Below are 11,145 nucleotides of genomic sequence, written 5' to 3' on the forward strand. Positions count from 1 at the left end.
ATCCAATATAGACCGGGGGTATATGTATTTTCTTTTTATGTCTGCATGTGCACTGCTGTCTAATTATTAAATGAAAACATTTGTTTTAAATCAATATTTTCTTCACTGTGGCATAAATGTTTCATGCCATATTAAAATCCAACCACGTCACAGTAAAGTGAAGATGTGTATTTCAGGTCATCGTTGACTTGCTGTATCTAAACGCAAAGCGTTTCAAACAATTAGTTCAATTACAAGACAAAGCATTAAGTCTAATGTTGCTTTTGAACAAATGTTTTCATTTAACCATGACGGTAAATGCACACATAGAATGAAAATACATGTAAGAATGTGAATTTTATTTAATTTTATTCCCTTGCTGGACTTTGTCAAACTTATTTAAGTCAATTATTTAAAAAAAACAAAAAACGAATAGTCCTCCATGCAAGTAGAATAAACGCATACCAAAACAGCTGGAAAAAACAAAATTTAATGACTTAGCAAGATTTTGGAACAGTCTAGCTTTAACAGATTGCCTCAGCAGCTAATTCAATAAAGTAATTTAGTTGTGCTTTCTTAACACTGTCGGCTCGGGCTGCTGCTGCAACCAAAAACAGCAGCCCTGTAAATACGAGCACAGTTGCCTCTGAAGCATGGAGCAATTTGTGCTCTAACTGTCCTTGATGTCCACATTCCAACTGCAGCTGCTCACAAAAGCAGACCATGAGGACCGCACGATACTGTAATGGTTAGGTAGAAATGGTGCACCAGTAACAGACTAAATCTTTCATACACATTGTAGGCAGCAGCCAGGATGTATTTTTGTATTAGAGCTTGCAGTATCCGGCCCTCGACTGACAGCGACATACAGTTACGAGCAAATTTCAAACTGAAATGATCAGCACACCCTTAGTAAAAAAAGCAGTTTATTATGTTGATGCACAATGTAAGTACTGTTGCAAATTTATGCTGCACTGTACTCAGTGGCACCCACAAAGGTGTGTACAAGCTGATCAGAGAAGTGTGGTGCGTTACCACTGGAAATATTAGATACCTCTGGAAAAAGGTGGGTTTTGTATCCCGATGCTAAAGATACCAAATGGATTTACAGTCCATTTCCTGCGGACATTTGAAAAGAAAAATCCACTCGGTGGAAGTGAGGGCTGGGACGTGATGGGGTTCGTAGTCCACCTCTGCACTAAAGTTTTTCCAAATGGCTGGCGTCATCCAAAATGGCTTGTAAAACCCAGATGTCTTTGTTTTTTTTTTCCTTTTTTTTTCTCAGTATGCAAAGGTGAAGACTATTTCAATGAGTACACGATATACTACCATGCAACGACCACACATTGACACCCTGGGGACATGTGCACTGTTCAAATACACATAGGAGACATCTATAAGACAGCAGCTTCAGGCTGGGATACACGGGTAGCGTTTGGTAGCAACGGCGTTTTGCAGTGTTGTCAAGAAGGGAGAAACTCTGTTCCTGTTCGACGCTGGATGTTTTACAAGCAAAGATCTTTCATAGTGAGTGTTTCTGTGATGTCAGTAATGAATTTTGGTAAACTGAAATGTCATATTTAAGTAATTTAATAGAACTTTTTAGAACTGTGTTCGTCATGAGATACATGTGGGGGGAAAAAAATCAAAAACAAAAGAACAACAACATCTAACAGAGATAGGCATTGCATCACTAACGTCACATCTCAACACTGACGTCGGAACAACTCATCCACTTGACTTGGATGCAGATCTTTACAGATGAAACCATTGGTAGGGATTCGTAGCTGAGTTTGGTTAAGCCCCTCCTGCTTGTCTTACATGTCTCAACTGTCAGTGTAAGGCAATTGCATCTAATTTGATTGCTTCAAAAAGTTACCCGTGTAACGATGCCTACAAACGTCAGACACCCCTACTTTCACCCCACAGTAAAACAATATAACAAAGTTACATTTTTTTTCATTTACAGCAACAATAATCCTCTTTTTAATAAGCAACCTCTTTTTATAGTTCTTGATTGCCAAATGGGATTTTCCCTGGATCGGGAAGGGCTGATTTCTTTTCTGGTCAAAACCTCCAGTCGCGGTCCATCCATTCATCCAGTCTTCCTGCGATTTTGCTTGTGTTCAATTTCCTTTTTGATGGTTTCTTTTCCTGCAACAAAAAAAAGAGCAAATGTTCTAAAGCATGATCATCAACTGAGTACAGAGATCAGAATAAAGAACATATCTGCATTGAAACGTCATTATGTAAAGTATTGTGATTACACTGTCAAATAACAAGCCAGTATCCAGCAGCACAATCTGTAAGGAAGAGTTCCTTTAACTTTACTTTCCAGACTTGGATGAGAAGATTATTCCCAAATCAATGTTCCTAAAAATCAAATGATTCTAAATTGTATCGCCCGTCAATAAATGAATTATTTCTATATTGACAAGCAAANGCTTCCTCCCACACAGTCCAAAAACATGTTGAGGTTAATTGGTGATTCTAAATTGTCCGTAGGTGTGAATGTGAGTGTCCCAGTCAGCTGGGATAGACTCCAGCCCCCCACGACCCTAGTGAGGATTAAGCAGTGTGTAGGCAGAGGATGGATGTATTTTATAGTAAAGGATAACAAAACATAAGCTGACTGGAATCATATTTTTGTTGATGAGTTCCTTTCCAACAAGTGCAGCCTAAACTTCTGCAACATTCTAATAAACATTAATAATATAAACTAAATATATTCCACAGCTTTTCTATTTATTAAAATAACTCATTAATTAATTATGGAGGAATCATTTCCATCAGTAAAACCAGTCAGAACACTACAGTTTCCTTCTAAAACACTGCCAGCAGATTGTCTGCATAACACCTACTTGTCTTTGCCGGCTTGAATAAGGATTTTTAAATGTGTTTTTTGTGTGTGATAAATGCATTTATTTCTGTTGCTGTGGATTTTTTTTTAAAGATTTATTGAGCGAATGCTTTTTAACCTGCACTACATCATCAGACAAAACGAAGGAGGGACACCGGTCATTATTCATCATTCCACCTCGCTGGAAGTGAAGTACTGCGGGATCATGTGAAATATGCATGTCATCCCTGCTTTCTAATTGAAGCAAAGAGAAGAATTACTCTCTGGCTCAGTTTGATTAGTTTAATTAGAAAAATTTAGCCGGGGGGGAGGCGAGGCAGAAAGATAAGCAATATAAATGTTTAAATTTGATGAAGGGTTCACATTACAGAAGGTAATTATGTCTCTCTAGTGAAGAAACAGGTGATCAATAATTAATGCATAGCAGGTCACATGTGGAGGAGATATAATTCAAACTGCTTATTAATTCTGCAATTCAGGAGAAAAATGTCGAGAGCAAAAGAGACCATTTTTCTTCAATTGGGCGCCGCGATAAGAGACACAGACGCCGAGCCTCTTTGTGATTGGACTTCATTATGGCTTCTCATACATGTGAACGCTACGCAAACATAGAACAACAGCTTTATAATTACGTGTTTCAGTGTGTGAGCGTATAATCAGAAAGTCGAACCCACAAGACGCTCATGAAACCAACCTTTTTTTTTTTTCCCTCCGTAGGAATGTTCCAGCTTGAATATGTTTATTAGTGAAGCGCACAGGATTGTGTTTTCCGTCTCTATTATTTCGATAAACACTAATGTGAACGTCTTCATGGTCCTTGAATGCATACCTCGGGTCATTAGCAACCCGGCGCTAAATTACATCCTGCCTAATCCATTGATTTCATCTAATTAAACGCTCAGCTCCGTGGCGTTTCTCAAATTATTTGTCTTTAGCGATGTTCTGGTGTCAAAATGTCCCAAAAGATGAACGGCATTGTTTTTTTTCTGTTGTGTTTATCCAATAAGGGAAGCTGCATGCTAGTGGTAGAGACGCTGACCTGATGGTGACTGTGTTGTCTCGCTCTTCCAACGTAGAACAGAAGATAGACCAGGCGTCGCTGGTAAGTGGACTACCAATCTGAAGGCTGGGATTTCTTGGTCTTTGATGTGATGAACACGCCTTGGATCTGACTGAGAACTCAAGGATGCTAATCTCGCTTAAGTCTTACACAACGTAGCCCCATCCTGATACCATCCCTGCTTTATTAACCTATGTGGGACCATAATTCCCAAAGCGAGCATCATCGTGTATTTAAAAAGTCTCGAAACTTGCTGAAACCATAAATTCATTAGGTGATGATTGATGAAGATGAACCTGAGGCTGCTGATTGGTGCCGTTCACCAATCGGATCATTTAAAAGCAGCACAGTGACGAAGCAGTTTGGGATAATATGACAGGTTGGGGAAGTAGAAGATCTGTCCTGGTGAACATTCAGCTACAGTTGGAGAAAAGGATTACTGCCCCGACTTCCACGGAGACTCTAAAAGTCTCTACTTTGTCTAGAATCAGGTCAGGTTCAACAAAAACAACGGAGATGTCTCGTCCGTCCAGAAATGCTCGACCACACAACAACGGATCAGTGCAGCTTTGTGCAATAGACAGGTTGTCAGAACCTGCAATCATGTGACTTTGATTAATAATCGTGCCGACCCACTTTGGTTTGATAGGTGCCACCCTATGAGAAGTTATGGTGGATTTTGTGCCGCATAAGACATGAAGTATAAATGTAAAATATTGTACATAAAATTGTGCATAAACATAATCTGCACTGAGAATTATTTACAAATTTTAAAAGGTACATTTTTCCAGCATTGTTGAAACCAGAACTTTACATACACTGTATAAAAAGACATGAAACCATTTTTTTTCTTCCTGTCTGACTTTAAATCAGGCTAAACTTTTCCTGTTTTTGGTCAGGTAGGATTATCAAAATTATTTCTATTCACTAAACGCCAGAACAACAGGAAAGAGAATTTTTTAGAGAATTTTTTACGACTTTCTTTAAAGTCAGAAGTTTACATACACTAAGATTACTATTCCTTCAAACTATTTGGAAAAGCCCAGATGATGATGCCATGGCTTTAGAAGCTTTTGATTGGTTACCTGTGGATGTATTCTAAGGCACACCTCAAACACGCTGCTTCCTTTGGTGACAACATGGAAAATCTAAAGAAATCAGCCAAGATGTCAGGAAGAAAATTGTGAACCTCCTGGAGGTTCCACGTTCATCTGTTCAAACAATTATACACAAGTATAACCACCATGGGAATGTCCAGCCATCATACTGATCAGGAAGGAGACGGGTTCTGTGTCCCAGAGATGAAGTGTTTTGGTGTGAAATGTATGAATCAACCCCAGAACAAACGAACTGAAGCTGGTCAGAGAGTCATTATCCACAGTGAAACCAGTCCTGTACCGACATGGGCTGAAAGGCTACTCAGAGAGGAAGAAGACTTTACTCCAAAAGAAACATAAAAAAGCCCGATTACCGTTTGCAAATGCACACAGGGACAAAGACCTTCATTTCTGGAGACATGTCCTGTGGTCTGATGAAACTAAAACTGAACTGTTTGGCCTTAATGACCATCGTTACATTTGGAGGAAAAAGGATGAAGCTTGAAGCCTGAGAACACCATCCCAACTGTGAAGCACGGGGGTGGCAGCATCATGATGTGGGGGTGTTTTGCTGCAGGAGGGATGATGCACTTCACAGAATAGATGGTATCATGAGGAAAGAACATTATGTGGAAATATTGAAGCAACATCTCAAGACATCAGCCAGGAAGTTAAAGCTTTGGCACAAATAGATCTTCCAAATGAACAATGACCCTAAACACACCACCAGATTAGTTACAAAGTGGATTAAGGTCAACAACAAAAAAAGGTTATATGTCTTTTTATACAGTCTATGTGGTTCAACTGTATATAAGCCTTCAATCTGCCTGAGGCTATGTGTAATGATCTGAGGTGTAATAGTGTCAGAAAAACGACCCATGCATGTATTTGTAAGGCTTGCTGGGTTCTTTGCTTGTTTTAATTTTTTCCTGTGTAAATAACTAATATAAGAAAAATTGAATTTTGTAATAAGACTCATTTAATTTGAGTTCCTAAGAAAGAAACATGAAATACAAGTCGTCTATATACACTGTAAAACTGCTGTTATTCTATAAATATTACATTATCTGGTGTAGCTTATTGGTGAATTATGCAAGACTAAATCCTCCGTCTTCATCTCGTAAATAATCAAAACATCTGACGATAGAGAAACACAATAATTACAATAACTGAGTTCATGATACAATCTGGGTATTTAGTAATTAGGTGATAATTATGTGCAAAATTTATCATTCTGATGAGTTTGCCCCCAGGAGGTATGTAAACTCTGGGTGTGTTGATTCCTTTATGTGGTGGAGTTATTGATCGAATGTAAAGCTCTGAAAATACAGCAGCGGGATGATGATTTACCACGACACTGACAAAATAAAATAACTTTAAAGACCTTAAAAACAGGCACACAGAAGTGATCAAGTCATGTATGAAATGATTGAAATAGCAACACAAAAAAAACCCAGCAGGATGTGGAAGACGGTGTCAGATCACACTGTCAGAGAGGAAAACCCGCTTTAATTACTCAGCATGGATACGAATTTGAGGCTGTAGGAACTAAAATGATCAGCATTTAAAGTAGAACTAGAAACCGATAATCCAGCTTGTTGCTTGTTTCACTGGAAGTAAATAAATCCTGATCTGTGAGTTTATGCTTCTTACTTCAGGAATAAGAGGAAAACAATCAAATGTTTATCTTTTTTTTTGTAAAAAATAATAGTAACCTAAAGTAATAAACACATTTTTCTTTTATTAATAATTACATGTAGATAAATTATATTTCCAAATTTTATTTTAAGAATTATTTTGTTGATCGTTTTAATAAATGTGTTGAGCTCAGCTGACTAAATGACTAATAGAAGTGGCTTAACTCATTAAATTGAGTTGTTTTAAATAACTGTATATGACGCATTAAGGTTCCATCTATCCAGAATTCTTTAATAAGAAAAATAAAAATAAAATAACACATGATAGAGGGGATTGTGTGTCTCTGGATATGTGGTTTTAGAGACATCAGCTCTAATAAAAAAGAAACCAACGCTGTCAAGATGAATTAAGTTTAACACAAAATATGACTTTTTTACAGTGTAGTCGATGCACCAAATAAGCATCCTACATTCTTAAACTGTGTCACATTTTATGGTCTTTGAGTCTTAATTTTTTGTCATTTTCATAAAGTTTTTATTGAAACAGGAAACATTTGAGGTCACCATACATGGCAGCTCGTTTATCTGATTCAAGAAAGAACCTAGAATGTTACAGTGCAGCCAGAAGCTGTTGTTGATTTCCAGATTAATTACCCAAAAAAGTTTTAAAATCTTGAGGAAAACCTGAGCAAGAGATCCGTTTAAACTCTAGGAAATATGTATTTATTGTTGGAAAAGTCAATGTCAGAAGCTTTGTAGTAAATTATTCAGTACAGGTGAAATATTGTGTTTTATTAAAGTCGTATGTCGGTGATTAATTTATTCTCGTTAGTTTGTGGCGTAACCAGCGTCGTGTGCTCAGGGCAGAAGTTCCACAAGAAGACATCTAAAAATTCTGAATTATAAGCTACCTCTAAAGGAAACAGTGATTCATATTGTAATGCAGTCCGTTATTGTAAGTCATTGTGTGTTAAGGGGCAATAAAATGAATTAATAAATGAATGTTTGAACCTTTCTTACCAGCTTTTCTTCCTGGCGGTGTGGACAAGGCCTTTAAACAGGCTGCCATGTTGGGAATTAGCAGCCGGAGAAGGTTACGTTAATAAAAACCTTAGTTTGGATGTTTTCCTGACGGGGCTGTGGGGACTCTGGACATTAGTATTTATAAGACGAGTCTCTTCACAGCAACTGAGCAGCTGTGAAAAAACGATAAATATAAAGAATGAACACGAGTAAAAAACAAAAAATCTCTGATTATCGACAAGTTCTATACTCAACTACTTACTGTTTAAGCCTAATTAAATGGCTGTTTTTTCCCTTGTATCTCTAATAATCAACATAATAAAACAAATCAGAAGTCCGGTGTTAGGGTTATTGCTGGAATAGGGCTTTTTTCCCACAGTTAAAGGTTCAGGTTTGAACTGGAGAACCGTGTGTATGCAAACCGCTAAATGTTGTAAAACTCGCTACCTTCAGTCCATCTTCACGCCACAATGCTCATATTCAAACCTGCCACATTCATATACGGCCTCACGGCAAGCCCTGTTGTGATATGCGATATTAGAGCGCCCTCCGTTGGTCAAACAGGCTCATTACACGCGTGGTGAAACGTTATGCAATGCCTCGATGACGGCTCAGATCATCTAAAAGTGTCGTCCGCGGGGAGAAGGCAGCGTTTAATCACAATGTTCAGGATGTAGAGCATGTAGCAACTGGAAACGCAGGTGCAAGTCAGGAGGCATTACTTTGATTAATTAGACTAAATGCACCATAACATTAAAACCATCCGCCTAACAGTGAGTAGCTCTGCAACATAGTGGTGTAGACACTGGACCTCTGGGGGGGGTTTCCTAAAGTGCCTGGTACCAGGACTTTGGCCGTGAATCCTTGTGTCTTGAGGGTTGCAGGTTGGGGCCTCTGCTGATCCGGTTTGTTAAGGCGCATCCTCCAAGTGTGGAGGCCAGTCAGCGCCTTGGGGTCTTTGTCATTACTGGAGCTGGTGTTGAGCTGCTGGGGGAGGCCACTGGGGAGTGCTGTCGGCTTACGGTGCGCTCGGTCCGGAACAATGTGTGAGTGGGTGGAACAAGACGATCAATGCACTTGACCCGTCAGTGGTTTTTAATGTTGTGGATGATTTCAACAGGATCTTTTCAATATAACGTGAAAAGGTTTAAAAGAATTCGGATGCTCATCGGATCCAACTGTTAGGTCAAGAACCAAAGTGCAGGATGCAGAGGCAGGACAGGCAGAGTGTGGCCTCGAATAATTTATGGAGCTGTTGAGTGCAGGGCCCAAGAGGAGCAGAGGCTGAGGCAGGGGTAGGCACGACAACAAGGTGGAGGCGTTGGGCAAGCGACCAGCAATGAGCAGGCTGTGGGGGTTTGCATAGGGGAAGCTTGGCAGAAGGCGGAAAGGCACAGCAGGTCCAGGGAGGGACTCCAGAGAGACAGGAAGGAGGAAGTGGCAGGATGCGGGTCGGGAACTCTGCAAGCAAAGGAAAACTGGAATTAGTGAGAGCAGCGACAGAGAGCTATAAATGCTGAGATGGCAGGAATAGGACTGACTGGATGAGCAGGATCTGGCAGAGGAACCAGGCATTTACACTGATCATCTGCCAAATGTTGTGTGGGAGTCAGTACTGCCACGACAGCTCTGCTTGGTCCACTACAGTGTTTAGGTCGGTGATACATCCATCCATTATCTGTACATTGCTTAACCCTCACTGGGCTGGACACCCTGGACAGGTCACCAGTCTATCACAGACAACCAAGCACATTCACATTCTACAGACAATTTAGAATCACCAATTAACCTCAGCATGGTTTTGTACTGTGTGGGAGGAAGAACCCGGAGAGAACCCACGCTACACGGGAAGAACATGCAAACTCCACGCAGAAAGATCCCGGGTGTCCTCACTGGGACGCAAACCAGCGACCTTCTTGCTGCGAGGCAACGCTCCTAACCACCACTCCACCTTGCAGCCTTCGGTGATGCATGTCAAAGTAAATTCCACATGAATGAAACCGGACCCGGTGTGTCCCAGCATTGTGATTTACTTCACCTGTGTGGAGTTTAAATGTTGTAGCCAATCTGCTAAAGTGGAGGTCATGACAAAAACCTACACTTTGCATTAATCACGCGATGCCTCGTCCTTATATGTGCAGCTATAAAAACTTTACTGTCCGGGCTTGAAATCAGCCATTTATTTAGCACTTTGCACCCATGACTGAGTTCATTTTCAGTCCACGTTCTTTATGTATGTATGCTGTATATCATAGGTTTTGAGTATTCAGCATGATAAACTTGTCTTTACAATTAGGAGGAAATAATCAACACAGATAATATATGTGGCAAAATACTTGCAGCACTACATTTCCAAGAGTCATCTGATATTGGTTTGCGGCCGTTTCACCTGGGAGTTTTCACGTCATGGCGATTACAGTTTACATCCCCCCTCGGCTGATGCTGCTGCAGCCTGTGAACTCATCCATAGTTCAGTGTCCCAGCTGCAAACATCACACCCTCAGTCTCTGATCGTCATCTCAGGAGACTTTGATCATACATCGCTCTGTACCACTCTCCCCACATTCAGCCAGTATGTGGACTGCCTAACCGGAGACGGTGTCGCCTTGGACCTGCTGTGTGTCGACACCGGATGCATGTTAATTAATTATTGTTATTTTCTGTACTTTCTTTCTGTGTTTTTAGATGCTGCTGTCTGGGTCTGGGATAAATAAAGTCTATTAAATAATGTTAGAATTAAATGGAAAAGGGTTTTTTTAGACAATAGATCCAACATCTTTGTTTTATCTTAGTAACTGGCAGTCTTAGCACAAACTTGGCACGTATAAAACAGCAAATGTACATCAGGGGTGGAAATACAGTTAAAACAGTTGATCTGACATCATTCATGGCTTACGTTCATTCTGTTCTGGTTCTTTAGCTCCATCTTGTGGACATGTTGTGTGATTGCTACACGCCACACGTCACAGCAAAGCTTCAAACTTCAAAACTAAATGTGTCAGTTGATTCATATCAGACACACAGTCGGTCAGGGCACGAGGAAAAGACCAAACAGCATCTCTAGATTTCCTCTAAAGGCAAACATGATTGATTGATGTGGATGGAGGTGTCATAATGGTGGATGAATCAGTGTGAATCAGAGTGTTCAGATTTAATCGCGTCTGAAAGAGTTTGTTATTCTCAGATGTGTGCAAAGTTGACAATGTGTCCTGAGCTGCTGTTTAAATTGTGAGCAATCTAATCTGGCTTTACAACAAAACGCTCATCAAAGTGGAAATAGATTTCTACAAAGTACTGATAATATAAAATGTAAAATAAGTGACTGCATCAGTATTTAAAGTAACTCAGTTAATTCAACACGTGCAGGCAGTTGGTGCTGGAAGTCACACAATTAATGAAAGCACAGTAAATGTGTATGAAGTCACCTGTATCTCCAGTTTCCCAGGTCCAGACACTGGTGAACCAGTTCTCTCGCCTTTAACTACATCA

The 11,145-nt window shown here is 39.9% G+C and overlaps 1 protein-coding gene across 1 annotated transcript in view; it reads right to left on the reverse strand.

Annotated features, from left to right (window-relative positions):
- Positions 1-888: 888 nt before the first annotated feature.
- Positions 889-11,145, reverse strand: part of LOC103359554 (junction plakoglobin-like) — a 139,218-nt gene continuing 128,961 nt past the window's right edge. The window contains exon 17 of the mRNA XM_008284948.1: positions 889-2,133. The gene's annotated coding sequence lies outside the window, so the exon portion shown is untranslated. The remainder of the gene's footprint in view (positions 2,134-11,145) is intronic.

The sequence above is a fragment of the Stegastes partitus genome, unplaced genomic scaffold, assembly GCF_000690725.1.
Source record: "Stegastes partitus isolate 25-593 unplaced genomic scaffold, Stegastes_partitus-1.0.2 Scaffold381, whole genome shotgun sequence".
Lineage (NCBI taxonomy): Eukaryota > Metazoa > Chordata > Actinopteri > Pomacentridae > Stegastes > Stegastes partitus.